The 17,550-nt window shown below is 36.7% G+C and overlaps 1 long non-coding RNA gene across 2 annotated transcripts; it reads left to right on the plus strand.

The window, feature by feature from the left end:
- Positions 1-270: 270 nt before the first annotated feature.
- LOC107850406 lies at positions 271-6,685 on the plus strand. 2 transcript variants are annotated; one of them, XR_001668582.2, is made up of 2 exons: positions 271-4,914; positions 6,397-6,685. It is a non-coding gene; the product is annotated as an uncharacterized LOC107850406 (long non-coding RNA). The 2 variants fall into 2 exon arrangements; XR_007048642.1 differs by having other exon boundaries at positions 271-1,089.
- Positions 6,686-17,550: the final 10,865 nt, after the last annotated feature.

Here is a 17,550-nt window from a genome sequence, read left to right on the forward strand (position 1 = left end):
CAAAGAGAAAAGTGTATCTTCTTCTTCATCTTTTTCTTTCTTGCACAAATCAAACCTAATGATCTGCCATTTTTATTCGACCCTTCTTGTAATGAGATAAAGGTGAATTCGGAATAAAAACTCTATTTTCAACCTCGAATCATTTAAAATCAGACTTGGAAATTGTTGAGTTGAGGTTTTTTCACATAAGACATTCAAAATTCTCACTAGTTCCAAGAAAACCATTTCATTAAAGATTTTTTCAACTCAATAGTGGCAGATCTGGTGAGTTCATGGTTCTATTTTGAAACTTTTACTCCCTTACAGTCCTTGAAGTAACTGATGCAACATAAAATCTTCCCACCTTGATGTTTAAATTTTTTTTAGGTATGTTGGAGAATATGATTCGAAGGGAAGGGGGAGGTGGAGTAAAAGATATTAAAATAATTTTCTTAAAAATTAAAATTTCACATGTAATTATTTAATTCATTGCATGCCACATCATTAGTGGGTTTATTACACTTTCCTAATTTATTTTGGTAATTATTAAAAAGGTATCAAAATGACATAATGGAAGCCTGCATGAGGTGTTTAAAATGAAAAATGTATAGTTAAAGTATCTAAGTGAAAGTTAGCGTCAACCTTAGGGGGTTGACGATATGTTTTGCCAATATTTGAAGTACATACTGTCAATATCTGGTCTTGTTTTAATCAAAATGGCCACATGGGCCTTTATTAAAAATAAAAAGTCTTATGGGCTTGATAGGCCCAAAATCAATAATAACAAAAACAAACAAAAGCTAAGCTAGTTTACAATTCTAAGACGTGAAATGTCTGGACATCCGCAAAGAGAAAAAGTGTATCTTCTTCTTCATCTTTTTCTTTCTCACACAAATCAAACCTAATGATCCGCCATTTTGATTCGACCCTTCTTGTAATGAAATAAAGGTGGATTCGGAATAAAAACTCCATTTTCAACCTCGAATTATTTAAAATCAGACTTGAAAATTGTTGAGTTGAGGGTTTTTCACATGAGACATTCAAAATTCTTACAAATTCCATGAAAACCAGCTCAATAAAGACTTTTTCAACTTAATAGGGGAAGATCTGGTGAGTTCAAGGTTTTATTTTGAAGTTTTTACACTCTTACAGTCCTTGAAGTAACTGATGCAACATAAAATCCTCCCACCTTGATGTTTGTAGCTCAACTTTTGGCATGCTTGTCCAGATAAGTTACATATATTGTTGTTTTACCTTTTGATAGCCTCGATACGGATATTCCCCAATTAGGTACTCTGACTTGTCAATTCTATTCGTCTTTACCATGTTGTTGCCCCTAATCGATTTCTTTTTCATGTTCCAGTGAGATATTTACCCATCCTCCAATTTATCCCATAGAATGATCTTAATTAAAAGTTGATGCCACTATTTTGAACGCCAGGGATGATAGGTTATTTATTTTTCCGTTGTTATATCCATACAATGTCTTTGTTGTACTGGTTCCATTATTGTGCTAACTGTTGTGTATTGGTCATATAATAGTTGTTCCACAGATTGGTTATGTGATACCATCCTTAATTATTTTCATGACTGTTATATTCACCATTTTTGATATCTTCTTATCCTGAAATTAAGCAATTTAGCTTTCTCAATGTTAATAGCCTCTTACTTCTGTTGGTCTTTCCTATAATGTTTAGTATTTTAATCTTTGTGTGCCTGCAAAACAGAAAGCATGGTTAGTAAAAAAATCAGTCAGTTTATTTCCTTCTCTGAGAGTGTGCACCATCACATCTGTTTCAAACATCACCATTCTTATTCTCTTGATTTCCATAGCAATACACTAGCTCACCGGGGAACTTCCCATCTATTATCTTCTTTAGACTAAAAGATCCAGTCTCGTGTTAGAGTAAGAAGATTATGATCAACACAATATTCCAGGCCTAGTCTTAATGCCACCACTTCTGCCATTAGATTAGTCCCATCGCCACAGCCTCCTAACTTTAGCATATATAAAATCTTCTTCTCTTTTTCTAATACAAAAAGCCCCTGAAGTAGGGCCTAGGTTTCCTATGGATGAACCATCAAAGTTGCATTTGAAATTTCCTAAAATGGGAGAATTCCAAATCACAATTCAACAGACTAAAGTGGTAGAATACTCCTCAAGAAACTTTACCAAGTCAGGCCAGTTTTTTAGTAAATTTTTCAATCAAGGATAATTATACCTTGCCAGCAGAATTAGGTTTTGATTTACTTCGATCTCCATTCCCACATAAGACATCTTTTCCTGATAAATAGTGATGTTCCTTCTCTTCCAGACCTGCCAAATTATGAACATAGGAACTGTATTGAAAACTAATTAGAGCTTTGAAGCTCTATAAGCTTTCCACCACTTCATAACTGAATCCCTAAGTTACAAAAAAGGGCCATTAACTCCAGCTGCAGCTGCGAAGCTGCACCACATTTTGTTAGCTAGGTAACATATAATGAATAAGTGCTTAATAGATTCATGAACATTTCTTCATAACATTTGCATATCACCTCCTCAAAAACCCTGATCTTACTAGTACTTCCCTTATGGGAACTCTTTTCTTCCATAATTTCCACAGAGAAAAAGGATACTTTAAAAGGCATCTCTTTATGCCTGGCTTTTGAGTTTTGAATTTTTTTCTCCCAAACATCAAATTTTGACCCAAGTTTATCCATAATTGTTTGAAATATTCTTGTACCTCTTCTTGTTGTCTCACTATATCCCAAGCCGATTTAACAGTGAATTTCCTTGAGGAGTTGAGAATCTACCTAGGTATGTCCCTGTCCTCTGAAACTTATTCTACCATCAAATAATGTAGCACATGATTGCATATCTCTTTTGGAAATAATTCTTCTAGAAAACGAGTGTTCCATCTTCCTTCATCGAATAATTGGTTCACATTTTCTGCTTGATGAACATCAGAACTAGTGATTGGTAAGTAGCGATGTAGTGCCCCAAGTTTGTCCAATTATCATTCCAAATATTAGAATGTCTACACGTAGGTTCCCACCATATCTCTTGATCAACATAACTTTGGATCCAATTATATATTTCCATGTTTGTGAACCCTCTCTACATTCAACCACCTGAGGTGTATACCTTTTTTAATATTTGTTCCACATGAATATAGTCCATGTGGATTTCTATGTTCTGAAAATCCATCACAGTTTGGCAAATAAAACTTTAAAATTATCAATTAGTGACCTAAATCCAAGTCCACATTCATCGTTTGCCTGCAAATATCAGTCCAAGAAACCCAACGCTTGTTTTTGCCTACCTTCTTGAAACTTCATATAAATCTTGAAAAAAATCTATGTAAATTAGGGATGACACATTTAGGAGGAATTACTACAGACAATAGGTATATACGGATTGTATTTAACATATTATTGATCAATACAGATTTATCTCCAAAAGATAAATTCTCTCTTTCCAAGACTGAAGCTTATTATTTACCTTTTAGATCAGCTCTGAAAAATTTATTTTCCTCTTTATTGCATGACCGGTCTTCCACTTCCTGAGTGATAGCATTTGTTGTTTTATCATGGATATTAAAAGAACTTTTTTATTTATTAATCTTCTGCCCTGACTATTGTTCATATTCCTCCAATGTACCCATCACCAATTGCAAAGATATCTTATCGGCTGACACAAATAAAATAGTGTCATTTGCATAAGCTAGATGGTTAATTTTGTCACTTCATTTTGGCTTTCCAAAGCCCTTGAGGTCCTTCTTATTAAATAAAGAGTTCAATGCTCTAGCAATCACTTCTGCAAATAAGATAAACAGTATAGGGGATAAAGAATCTTCTAGTTTCATACCTCTTATAGAATGAAAGAAACCATAGAATTGAACATTTATAAAAGTTAAATACTAGTTATTAACCACCAGCCTCCAGATCATATCTACTACTTTGTGATCAAAACCCATTTTTCCAGCAATCCACTATATCGTATTTTTTTAGCCATGTCAAGTTTTATCACTACATTAGCATAATTGGCCCTGTTTCTAATGTCAGTAATGATTTCTTGATACCAAAGGACATTTTGAGTGAAGTTTCTTCCTTTTACAAAACCAGATTGGTTTTATTAAAATCGGCATAGGAAGATGTGTCTCAAGTCTATTATGAAGCTCTATAGATATCACCTTGATAAGAAAATTACTTGAAATAATCGGTCTCATATTTGTCAAACACTGAACAATGTATTTTTTAGGCAACAAGACTAATATCTTTAAAATTCAAGCTATAATATTAGAATCATTCTTCAAGCATATATACAATCAGAAATAGTAATTTGGTAGTATGATGAGTGATTTAGACATGAATTAAGGCCACAAATAGTTCCTAGCTCATGGCCAAGTTGAAAACTTCCTTACTGATTGACTTTTTGTGTAGGATCTCTCTATAGTCAACTTCAAATGAGTTTTACTTATAGAATATTAGAAATTCTGAATCTCAAGATCCACCAAAAAAATCTCCTTGAATCTTCTTTCCAACACATCTAATTTTATCTTAACCCGATATCGGAGTAAAAGGTTATGACCATTTTAGTAAAGTACTATCAGGTTGTCCAAACATACAAGCTGTCATACGAACCATGTGACTGGGACCCGATCCATATGTGGTCCAACACACGAATCCTGGTGCAATTTTTCAACAACTTTTTTTTATGTTTACTAAAGGTTTTTTTGGTCATTTTTCAAGATTTTTAGCCCAATATCAAGTCATTTTAGGATATTTTGAGGCATGATATCCTATTATTATTCTGTTTTCTCCCTCATAACAATGACCAAGCTCCCAAACTCTGCCAAAATTCTCTCAAGGCAATAACATTTGATTTTCTCCTCAAGCTCAAGAAAAGTCAAGTTTCCACCAAGTTCTTCGATCAAAAAGCTTCATAATCAGGTATGCATATATTCAATAAGGGATTCCTTTCACCTTTATGTCCAAAGCTAGTTTTAAAATATGATTTTTTGCAATGATTTCTATGAACTCGTGATCTAGAGTTAATACCCAATTATTCTAAATTCTTGAAATTTTATTCACTCACGTTATTTTATTATTATGGTTCCCATTCAAAATGATTATGCATGATTCATGGATTTAACTCAATTATTTTAATACGTGAAGAATTACGCATTTTTAATAGATTTCAACCTCATTTAGAATGAACTATGCATGTGGATTTCAGTCTATATTAGTTGACATGCCATTTTTTTCATGAAATTTATTATCTTTACAGACTTTTCATTTTAAGAATCCTTAGTATATTGATATTCAGTATTTTGGACTTGTGCTATAAAATTTTTCTTTTTTCTTCCAATTAATAAATTGTCATTATTAGTTGCATTCTTCAGAGAAAGTGGGTTATGAACACATGATGACTTAGGATATCATGTATTGTCAGTTGAATACTCAGTCCTTCAATTTTCATGATTTAGAATGCTTTTAGATAAAGCGCTAATACTTAAGTCTCAGTACTTCAGTATTATGGAGTTATTCATTATATCAACTTATATTCAGTTGGAAGTAGTACTTAGTACCGAGCGAATGAATGGATGAAGGAGCGAATGAATGGATGAAGGCTCACCCGTCAGTTAAGCTGAGACCTTTAGTAAATGTCCCTAAGTCCTAGAACTATGGTGCTAACGTAGGTTATAAGAGGTTATCAATCAGACCAGACTTGACATCTTAGTTCTTTTGGACATCAGTTTAGTGGTACCATATCAAATCAACCTTTATACTCTGACAAGGTATATTGGATCCTTTTTTATGAGGATTATACGTCGAACTCCATGTTTAGCTCACATGGTTATATGTCGGTTAACAGTAACTCTCATGGTTCAAACTCAATTATTGCATGATCTTGTATTCAGTTTATTCAGTACAGTATTGCATACATGTTTATTGACTTGGTCATTGCATCAATTCATATCCCACAGTTTCAGACTAGTATTTGTACATGACCCTCAATTCAACTTTCCTTGCTTTTAACTATGACTTTTCAGCTTATCATTGCATATTAGTATTTGTGTATTTCATATAGGGTCATTGTACTTCAGTTCAGCTTCTTTGCATTCAGTTAGCATTCAGTACAACTTTATAACATGTTCAACACCAGTTTTAAATCATATAAAATATTTATGCTTCTACATCTTTTCAATTTTGAGAAATATTTTAGCTAATGATTCAGAGATTTTACTATTTACTATGCCTCGCAGGTTTTACATATAAACATATTTTAAGTACTTATTTTAGTAAATGGTTTATATCCTCAATTTAAAGCAAGTTTTAGTGTTTTCATGACTAGTGGATATCTCACATATTCAGTACATTCAAAAATACTTATTGCATACTTCTTTTGTCTATATTTTTTATGTGATGTAGATTCAGGTGCTTACTATCAGGATCCTAGTAAGGCAAATCACAGCATCCAGCCAGCAGGTGATAAGTTCTCTTATTTTTAGGACTCAAGTCAGTTGTAGATCCATTATTTCATTTGTATTCATATGTATTGATTAGGGATAGTTGGGGGGCTACGTCTCGGCTTCTTATAGTCGGTATTAATAGAGGCTTCATAGATAATTTGCTAGATTTGTCGTATTAATTTTTTTTTAGATCATAGAGGTTGTAAATAAACTTTCTAATAGTAGATGTATTAATCAAGTTTATTCCATGATTATACTTTCACTCAGTCAATTTAGCCCTTATTTATGTTTTAGTCAATTGCTCATGTATTATGTCAGTACTACGGTTTAGTATGTGATCTCTTATAGTTCTAAGCACCATGTTATGATTAAGGGTAGTCTCGAGTCATGAAAAACATGGTATCAGAGCTAGAGTTAAAGTTTCTTAGGATGTCTGTGAAGTTATAATAAGATCTCAAGATTACAAGATAGTCCTCAAATTAAAAGAAGTTTTGAATGATGTAAACTTATCCCCAAAGGGCCTCTCTTAGTCTCTCCAGCATATATCTACTAAAAAGGGACTAAAGGGTATTTATAGATTATGAGAAATCCTAGAAATTAAATCCTAAATAAAATAGGAAAACTCTACTAAACATACATAATAAGGACTAAAAACATCATAGGAGTGTATGTAGGTTACATGGAAACCCTAGAAAATAATTTCAAAATGATCCAGAAAAATTAGGTGTCCTTAGTAAGTGACAGAGTTCTATTTCCTGCTTATAAGCCCCTGGCCTTCAAGTTCTGACACCTACTTAGATCACCTACGCCCTTTAAGTGGCACATACAGAAACACCTTAGGTTTCGATCCTTGGAAATTTCCTGAGTTTTGAATTCACTGTCCTTGTAACGACTCACTATACGAGTTGTATGGTGTGGGTACAGGTCTAGGGACCCTAGGTGTATGTTGGTTAGTGTGTTGCTGACTAAGCTCTATCCTTAGTATAGTAGACTCAATACGAGTTGTATGCTGATGTAACAAGAGGGTTGAGTCCAATCTCATCTAGTCCAGTATCTAGCCCTTGATGTTCTGTTTAGGGTACGAGTAGATGGTACTAGTCGTATGATATGGTGACGGGTTGGGCATGTGAGTCATATGTTGGACCGAATATGATGTCTAAATTTCTGACCTAGTGATGACTTGAGGGTACCACTCATATGTTGTGGTGACGAGTTGGAGCGTCTACTCGTACCCATCTGCGAGTTTTCTACTGTTTTAAGTGGGGATATTCTTGACATTTCCCCTCTTAACTCCTTTTAAACCCACGACGTAAAACATGTTAGTGGCTATATTAACCTATTATTCTCATTCAAACACTCTTAAAATCTCTCTCAAGCTCTTGGTTCAAGAAAAGGCTAGGATTTCTATAAGGCAATCAAATAGGGGATTTCAAGAGTGAATCCCTCAGTTTTCCTTAGCGTCTAAGGCATGTTAATCCTCCCTCATTGCTATTTCAACTAAAAGTATGTTTTTAACAATTGTTTTTCATGGTATTATTATGGTATTATTTTTGTTTTGAAATAGATGTTGGGGTTTTGGTTGTTTATGGTTGGATAATGTTTTCCTATGTATTACTTATGGTTTTTCATGTTATAATTATGGTTGAACATGTGGTTGTATGGGAATGGTAAATTAATACTTGGTTTTGGTTTTGAAAATTATATGTTTTCAATACATTTGTTAAAATGCCAATGAGAATGATTTTGTCACATAGTTTGACTATTCTTAAAATCTTTACATTGCATGAAAAGTAATGGAACTTAAATTGGTTTGGTTGGTTTTAAATGGTTTGGAAAGGACTTAATGGCCAGGGTTTTGGTTAAATTGGAAACTTTAAAGTCAACATGGTTTAATGGCTTTGGTATGGCATAAAAGGATAGACTTGTAAGCTCTAATTTTGGTATGACGATACCAATAGTTAATGCCTAATTAAAAGACTCCTTGTTAAATGGTTGGAATGTGTAAATGGTTTTAATATGGGCTTAAAGGGGGTTATGTTAGCAAAGCCATGGAAGGTGGAGGTCCCGGGGGGGCTAATACTAGAAACTCATGTTTGCCGATGTGAGGTTTGATCATGATGGCCATGTGCATGATCTCACCCTTATATTTTGGGATATGTACTAGTCATATCATGTTTTATTCTTTGGTTCATGCGTCTAACAAGATCGGGGCCCTTTCAGTAGGGGGAGCTGAACCTACATAACCCATGGGTTATTTTAGGACGACAAAGCTACACAATCCAGGTAAAATGTTTTAAATGCATGCTAAACTTGGTTCCCTTTCCTGTCATGATATATATATATGTGTGTATATATGTATGCATATGATTCCATAGGGTTATTTACTTTGGTTTTGAATAATGGCATTATTTTAATCTTATTCCTAAAGACATGCTAGCATTCACTCTGCTAACCATCTTTGGGTGCTATATCCCTATGTGATGCAACAATCGGCCATATTACCATCCCTCATGCTCAGTGACTTGGATACGGGGACAACTTTGTGCTAGATTGAAGTGGTGAGCTTTACTCAGGAAGGCTTCATTTTATACTAGGGACTTCTTTTATTTTTGTTATTTCTTTGGTTTGGTTTTGGATATGGTCGGGAGCATGTCCCGATCAAATGTTATTGATTATGGATAAAGGCTTTGTCAGATATGGCATGGGCGGTGTCGGTATTGGCGTCAGCCTTGGTATTGGTTTTGGCATTAGGGTTGACACCGGTTGGACATTTGATCAAAATTTTGGTTGGTTATAGTTATGGACTTCATTAAATGTCTTTGAATTATTGTTGATTTATCTTGTAATATGTTCAAAATTCATCCGACATAGGATACATGGCGGTTATGGTTGGGTGTTGGGGAAGGTCTCCGATCCTTGTCAAACTTGAGATGCCTGACACGACTAGTCCATGGTTTGGGTCGTGTCAGATTGGTATCAGATTCCTAAGTTCATGGTCAAATGGGGTTTCTAACAAAGTCGTGTCGAGTAGAGTCTCTTTTAAGGGTATGTAGCTTGCCACCCTCAAAGGGAGAGACTATAAGGCATTTAGGAATATTTTCTTTCTTATGTTCTATTTTCAAGATGTAGAGTCTAAGGTATTGAAATCTTCTTTAATTCTCATTTGTTCGCTTTTCAGATCATACCTCCTCGAATAACTGAAGCTCACAAAAACTCCTCTGTCTCACTCGAGGACAATGTTAATGGGACCCTTCCTACTTATGAGGTCCAGTTTATGATTATCCTCTTGGAGCTCCACCAGTTCCCTCTAGCCCTTCTTGAGCTCCTCAGGCTGATGTGACGAATGCTGAGTTTTGTCAGTCTATCCATATGTTGGCATAATTAGAAGCCTCTCAGGCCAATCATGGTGCTTCTATTACTCCATCTTCTGAGGCCACAATGGTTGGCCAGTTTATAAGTTTGAACCCTCATGTGTTCGCTGATGTTAAGGTTGAGGAAGATCCTCAAGCTTTTGTGGATGCTATCGAAAAAATCTTCTGTGTTATGCATTCTACCAATGTGAAGGGTGTGGAATTTGTTGCCTATCAATTGAAAGATATAGCATACCAATGGTATAAGGAATAGGAACAAACTAGGGATGACGATGCTGAGTTGGCCATGTGGGATGATTTCTGTAGAACTTTTCTGGACCGTTTCTTTCCTTAGGAGTTGAGTGAAGTGAAGGTGGAAGAGTTTGTTAGCCTGAAGGCAAGATGTCGGTCAAGGAGTATACCTTGAAGTTTCACCAGTTATCTCAGTATGCTCCGGAGTTGGTTTCTAGCATGAGGGCTAGAATGAGAAAGTTCACTTCTGGGTTATCCCGAGACTTATATTTTAGAGTAAAGCTACCTTGTTGAACAAGAACATGGAGATCTCCAGATTGGTTAAGTACATGTAGCGGGTAGAGAAAGAGAAAGAGAAGCATGCGAGATTGAGGAAAGGCAAAGCAAGAAGTTTAGATTTTCTTAGCAGGGTGGTGGCCAATAGCAGAGTGGCAGGGATGGTTGGTAGTGGCCCAAGAAAAAGTAGGATAATTTTGGTTCTTATTCGATGGCTAGAGCTCCCTATCCAAAGCGGTTAGGTGACTAATGTTTTCAAAGTGGCGAAATCTATCGGGCATCGGGTGCTCAATCTCAGGCTAGTGGGGTTCAATCAGCTCTATCATATCCTTCCTGCAAAGTTGATGATAGATTGAATTAAGGTTACTGTGACGAAGGAAAGGGTAAGTGTTTCAACTGCAGTAAGTCAGGGCACATGATTAGAAACTATCCTATTGGTAAGGTTCTTCTTTCTGGGCAAACAAGGTTCATATTTCCTCTTCTTTAGCTTCAATACTAAAGGGTGCACCATCTAGCTCTGGCACTGGTTGAAACCGTCTTTATGCTCTCACTATCCACCAAGATTTTAAGGCATCGCTTGATGTCGTGATTGGTAGCTGGGGTTCATTCTATCTTATGTGACCCTATTTGTGGCGGTGCATTTTGGTTTTGGTCTCGGGTATGTTTCAGGCCCCTTTTCTATTTCTACCCCAATGGGTGACTCGGTGGTGGCTAGAAGAGTCCATAGGGGTTGTGTGGTATCTTTGGGAGGTTCGGAGATCTTGGTGGATCTGTTTGAATTATATATGGTTGATTTTGATGTCATATTGAGGATGGATTGGTTGAACTCGTGTTATCCTTCTTTAGATTTTCAAACCCGTAAGGTTGTCTTTAAATTTCCTAATGAGTTAGTTATTGACTGGGAGGGTGGTTCCCTAGCTCCTAAGGTGAAGTTTATATCGTATCTTAGAGTTCATAGGTTGATCCCCAAGGGGTGTCTCTATAATTTGGAATAAGTTAAAAATTCTAACTCGAAAGGTCCTTCCATTCATTCTATCTCGGTGGTGAATGAATTTCCTGAGATCTTCCCTGATGACCTTCCTGGGAGATTGATTATGGGATTGATCTTGTTCCAAACACTCGTCCAATTTCTATTCCTCCGTATAGCAGTTGAGTTAAAGGAGCAACTAAAGGGTCTTTTAGACAAGGGTTTCATCCATCCTAGTGTGTCTCCGTATGGTGCACCAATATTATTCGTGCATAAGAAGGATAGTTCCCTTCGGATGTGCATTAATTATCGGATGTTGAATAAGGTGACAGTAAAGAGTAAGTACCCTCTTCCAAGGATAGATGATTTGTTTGATTAGCTACAGGGTGCTAAGTTTTTTTGCCAAGATTGATCTTTGATTCGGGTATTATTAGTTAAAACTTAGGGAGGTAGATATCCCAAAACTGCTTTTCGTACCCAGTATGGGCATTTTGAGTTTCTGGCTATGCTTTTTAGGTTGACCAATTCCCCAGCGTCATTCATGGATTTGATGAATGGGGTCTTCCATCAGTTTCTAGATTTGTTCGTCATTGTGTTCATAGACGGTATCCTGGTGTCCTCAAAGACTAAGCTAGATCATGTTTGTCATCTCCGTATATTATTGCAGACCCTAAAAGAGCAACAGTTGTATGCAAAATTTTTGAAATGTGAATTCTGGTTGAACGTTGTCACTTTTCTGGGTCATGTCATTTCTAGTGAAGGGATCATGGTGGATCCACAAAAAGTTGTAGTGGTTAAGAAGTGGCCTAGACCCACTACTCTAATTGATATTCGGAGCTTCTTGGGTTTAGCTGGCTACTATGGTAGGTTTGTGGAAAGTTTTTCTTCTATAGCTGCCCCATTGACTTAGTTGACTCAGAAGAAGGTAAAGTTCTTTTGGTCGGATGTATGTGAAGGTAGTTTTGAAAAACTGAAGGATAAGCTAACTTCGACTAAGGTCTTGACATTGCCTGAAGGCACGGATGGATTTGTGGTATATTATGATGCGTCCTGTATGGGGCTTTGTTGCATTTTAATGCAGCATGGCAAGGTGATAGCTTATGTCTCTAGACAGTTGAAGGTGCATGAGAAAAATTATCCGACTCATGGCTTAGAGCTTTTGTTGTAGTGTTTGCATTGAAAATTTGGTGTCATTATTTGTATGGAGTGCATGTGGATATCTTTTCTGATCATAAGAGCCTACAACATGTTTACTCAGACAGAGCTTAACCTCAGGCAAAGAAGATGGCTTGAGCTTCTCAAGGACTATGACATGAGTCTTTACTACCATCTAGGTAAAGGTAATGTGGTTGCTGATTCTCTTAGCAGGTTATCCATGTGGATGAGGACAATGTGGTTGCTAATGCTCTTAGCAGGTTATCCATAGGTATTTGGTCTCAGGTGGATGAGGAGAAGCAAGAGTTGGTAAAGGATATTCACCGTTTGGCTAACCTTAGAGTTTGCCTCTTGAACTCCGAGAATGGTGGTGTATCTGTGCAAGAGGTGGCACAATCATCTCTTGGTGCTAAAATCAAGGAGAAGCATATAATAGATCCTATCTTGATGAGGATCAAGCGCGATGTAGGTAGGAAAAAGGTAATGGCCTTTGAGTACCTTGCGGTACCAAGGGAGATTATGTATTCCTGATGTAGATGGGTTGATATAGAGGATCTTGGCTAAGGTGCATGAGTCGCGCAATGTCGTTCATCCTAGTTCGATGAAAATGTATCATGACCTTAAGGAGATGTATTGGTGGAACAAATGAAGTGGAATGTGGCTAGTTTTGTGGCTAAGTGCATGGTGTGTCAACAAGTGAAAGTTGAGCACATGAGGCTTGGAGGATCATATCAAGAAATTGAGTTGCCAGAGTGGAATGGGCAGTGATCAACATGGATTTTGTTACCGGTTTTCCTCAGTCTCGTAATCAATTTGATTCGGTTTGGGTCATCGTGGATAAGATGATAAATTTTGCTCACTTTTTGCCAGTAAGGACTAACTTCTCAGCTGAGGACTATGAGAGGTTGTACCTCCAAGAGATTGTGAAGTTGCATGGGGTACCTGTTTCTATTATCTCCGATCATGGTGTGCAATTTTCATCTCACTTTTGGCAGTCATTTCAAAAAGGGTTGGAGACTAAGGTTAGACTGAGTATTGCTTTCCATCCGCAGTCGGATGGGCAAACAGAAAGGACTATTCAGATATTAGAGGATATTTTTTGTGCTTGCGTGATTGACTATGGTGGTAGTTGGGTTGAGATCTTACCTCTTGTAGAGTTTGTGTACAACAATATCTACCACTCTAGTATTGGGATGGCTCCATTTGTAGCCTTGTGTGATAGGAGGTGTAGGTTTTGGATTGGGTGGTTCAAGGTTGGTGAGGCGGATATGTTTGGCTCGTATTTGGTTCACCAAGCTGTGGAGAAGGTGAAGGTGATTCAGGATAGGCTCACGGATGCCCAAAGTCGCCAAAAGTCCTATGCAGATGTGAGGCATAGGAAGTTAGAGTTTGAGGTTTGGGATAGGATATTCTTGAAGGTACCTCCCATGAAGGGAGTAATGTAGTTTGGGAAGAAGGGGAAGCTCAGTCCCTGGTATTTTGGTCTTTACTTGATTTTAAAAATGGGTGGCAATGGTGCGTATGAGTTGAAGTTACCTTCTAGTTTGAGCTTTATTCACCCGGTGTTCCATGATTTTATGTTGAGGAAGTGTGTGGGTGATTTATTGAAAATTATGCCTATCAAGGATATTGGTATTTTGGATTCTCTATCGTATGAGGTTTCTATTGAAATCTTGGATCGGTAGGTTCGTCTATTACGAACCAAGTACATAGCTTTGATAAAGGTTCTATGAAGGAACCACAAAGTGGAAGAGGCTACTTGGGAAGCTGAAGAGGACATGAAGTCCAAATATCCATTATTGTTTTTTGCTTCAGGAATTTATGCATAAGGTATGTGTTAATCCTACTATCTTTGTTTTCTGACTTTGTTAAAGGAAAGATTGATTTCCTTGGTATCTTTGTTTTCTAACTTAGTTAAAGGTAAGAGTAAAGGCGTATGGGGTCTAAATCATAGACAAATGATCCAAGCGGGGAGAATTGAAACACCCTGGGTTTTGGCCCTTGGAAATTTCCTAAGTTTTGAACTCACTGTCCTTGTAATGACTCACCATACGAGTTGTACGGTGTTGGTACGAGTCTAGGGACCCTAGTCGTATATTTGTTAGTGCGTTGCTGACCAAGTTCTATCCTTGGTAGGGTAGACTCCATAAGAGTAGTATGTTGATGTAACGAGAGGGTTAAGTCCAATCGCATGTTGTCCAGTTTCTAGCCCTTGATATTCTGGTTAGGGTACGACTAGATGGTACTAGTCGTATAGTATGGTGACAAGTTGGGCAAGGGAGTTTGTATGTTAGACAAAATATGGTGTCCAACTTTCTGACCTAATGGCGACTTGAAGGTACCCCCATATGTTGTGGTGACGAGTTAGAGGGTCCACTCGTACCCACTTGTGAGTTTTCTACAGTTTTAAGTTGGGGGTATTCTAGACATTTTTCCTCGTAACTCCTTTTGAACCCATGACATAAAACACCTTTAGGGGCTAGATTAACCTATTATTCTCATTCAAGCACTCTTAAAATCTCTCCCAAGCTCTTGCTTCAAGAAAAGTCTAGGGATTCTAAAATGCATTCAAATAGGGGCTTTCAAGCATGAATCTCTCTGTCTTTCTTGGTGTCTAAGGCATGTTACTCCTCCTTCATTATTAGTTCAACTAAAAGCATGTTTTTAACGAATGGTTTTCATGGTATTATTGTGGTATTGTTTTGGTTTTGAAATAGATGTTGGGGGTTTTGGTTGTTTATGGTTGGATAATGTTTTCCCATGTATTACTTATGGTTTTTCATGTTATAATTATGGTTTGAACATATGGTTGCATGGGAATGGTTAATCAATACTTGGTTTTGCTTTTGGAAATTATATGCCCTCAACATGTTTGTTAAAATGCCGATGAGAATGATTTTATCACATAGTTTGACTATTCTTGAAATTTTTGCATTGCATAAAAAGGTAATGGAACGTAAATTGGTTTTGGTTGGTTTTAAATTGTTTGGAAATCCCTTAATGGCCATGGTTTTGGTTAAATTGGAAACTTTGTAGTCAACTTGATTTAATGGCTTCGGTATGGCATAAAAGGATAGAATTGAAAGCACTAATTTTGGTATTTTGATACCAATGGATAACGCCTAATTAAAAAACTCCTTGGTAAATGGTTGAAATGTGTAAATGGTTTTAATATGGGCTTAAAAGGGGTTGTGTTAGCAAAGTCGTGGAAGGTGGAGGTCCCGAGAGGGACCAATACTGAAAACTCATATTTGCCAATGTGATGTTTGGTCATGGTGACTGTGTGCATGATGTCAAACTTATATTTTGGGAGATATACTAGCCATCTCAGGTTTTATTCTCTGGTTCATGCGGCTAAGACACACCAAGGCCCTTTCAGCAGGGGGAGCTGAACCCATATAATCTGTGGATGGTTTTAGGACGGCAAAGCTACACAACCTAGGTAAAAGGTTTTAGATGCATGCTAAACCCGGTTTCCTTTCTCAGCATGATATACATATATATATATGTATGCCTGTGATTGCATATGGTTATTTACTTTGGTTTTGAATAATGGCATTATTTTATCCTTATTCTTGTGTACATGCTAGTGTTCACTCCGCTAACCGTCTTCGAGCGTTGTATCCCTACACGATGTAGGAACCAACCATACTACCATTATTCATGCTCAGTGACTTGGATTCGAGGACTGCTTTGAGTTAGACTGAAGTGGCGAGCTTCCAAACTCTGGAAGGCTCTATTTCATGTTATGGACTTCTTTTATTTTTGTTATTTCCTTGGTTTGGTTTTGGCTATGGTTGGGTCATGTACCGATCGGATGTTATTGATTCTGGATAGAGGCTTTGTCATACAACTATAGGCATGGGCGGTGTCGGTGTTGGTGTCAACCTTGGTATTGGTATTGGCATTGGGGTTGACACCAGTTGTACATTTGGGGTATGTCGGTTAGATAACTACTTCCCACAGTTTCAGTATCAGTATCAGTAAAATAACTCAGATAGTTCTTTAGGATATCAGGACTGACAGATAAAGTACGAAACTCAGCTAGTTCCATCAGATTCAGGACTATCAGATATAGTCATTCATGCTATCAGTTATCAGAACTCATGTTATCAGATATATCAGTTAACAAAATTCAGTTATCAATCATGATATGTTATCAGTAAATACATGTCATCAGTATCACACTCAGTAGTCATGTTATCACAAACTCAATCTCAGGACTGTTATATATGATCAATCAGATCAGTTCTTCATAATCAGAACTATCAGAAAGTCATTTTCTTTATCATTAATATAACATCAGTTCCTCTTTATTCATAAACTCAGATTTCAGTAAATCAGTACATAGAATTCAGTATCCAGTACTAGTACAGTTTCAGTTACAGTTCTTATATATTCATGCATGTATTCTCACGTTCATGTTAGTTAGTATTGTTCATACATATGAACCCTATGCATTCAGCCTACCTCACTCGCATACCAATACATTCAAAGTACTAACTCATATTTTTCTCGTGTTATGGTGTCTTATACCATAGGTTTGGACGCACGGGATCCAGAGGTCCTTTCGCAATTTCAAAGTCAGCTAGCAGCAGTAATTAACAGTGAATTCTCATCCTTCGAGGACAATTATGTTATTATTCATATCACTATTTCAGTTTTCAGTTTATTTCAGTAGACGGAGTTAGTTGGAAATATGTCCCCTTAACTCCTTATTCAGTTCAGTTTAGAGGTTTTCAGACTACAACATGTCAGACAATTATTTCAGATTTATGTTGGTATTGTTATACCATTTTTAGATATTATTTTATCAGATGTTTATTCAGATTTGAACCTAATGGCCTTACAGTATTATGTTTTTGCATATTTTACAGTATGGTTATTCAGTGCTCAGGTATAGATATAAGTCATGGGTTAGCTTGTGGTCCTTTGGGGTCATGGGCACCATGTAGCGTTTCGGTTCAGAAAATCGGGGCGTTACACAATACCCACCAAATTTTATATAAATGTGTCCTATTTCCAACGCATCTAATTTCGCCATAATTTGATATCCGAGCGAAAAGTTATGAACATTTTTGTGAAGTGGCAGTAAGGGTCCGCGATAGCGGCA

Source organism: Capsicum annuum, chromosome 12 (genome assembly GCF_002878395.1).
Source record: "Capsicum annuum cultivar UCD-10X-F1 chromosome 12, UCD10Xv1.1, whole genome shotgun sequence".
Taxonomy (NCBI): domain Eukaryota; kingdom Viridiplantae; phylum Streptophyta; class Magnoliopsida; order Solanales; family Solanaceae; genus Capsicum; species Capsicum annuum.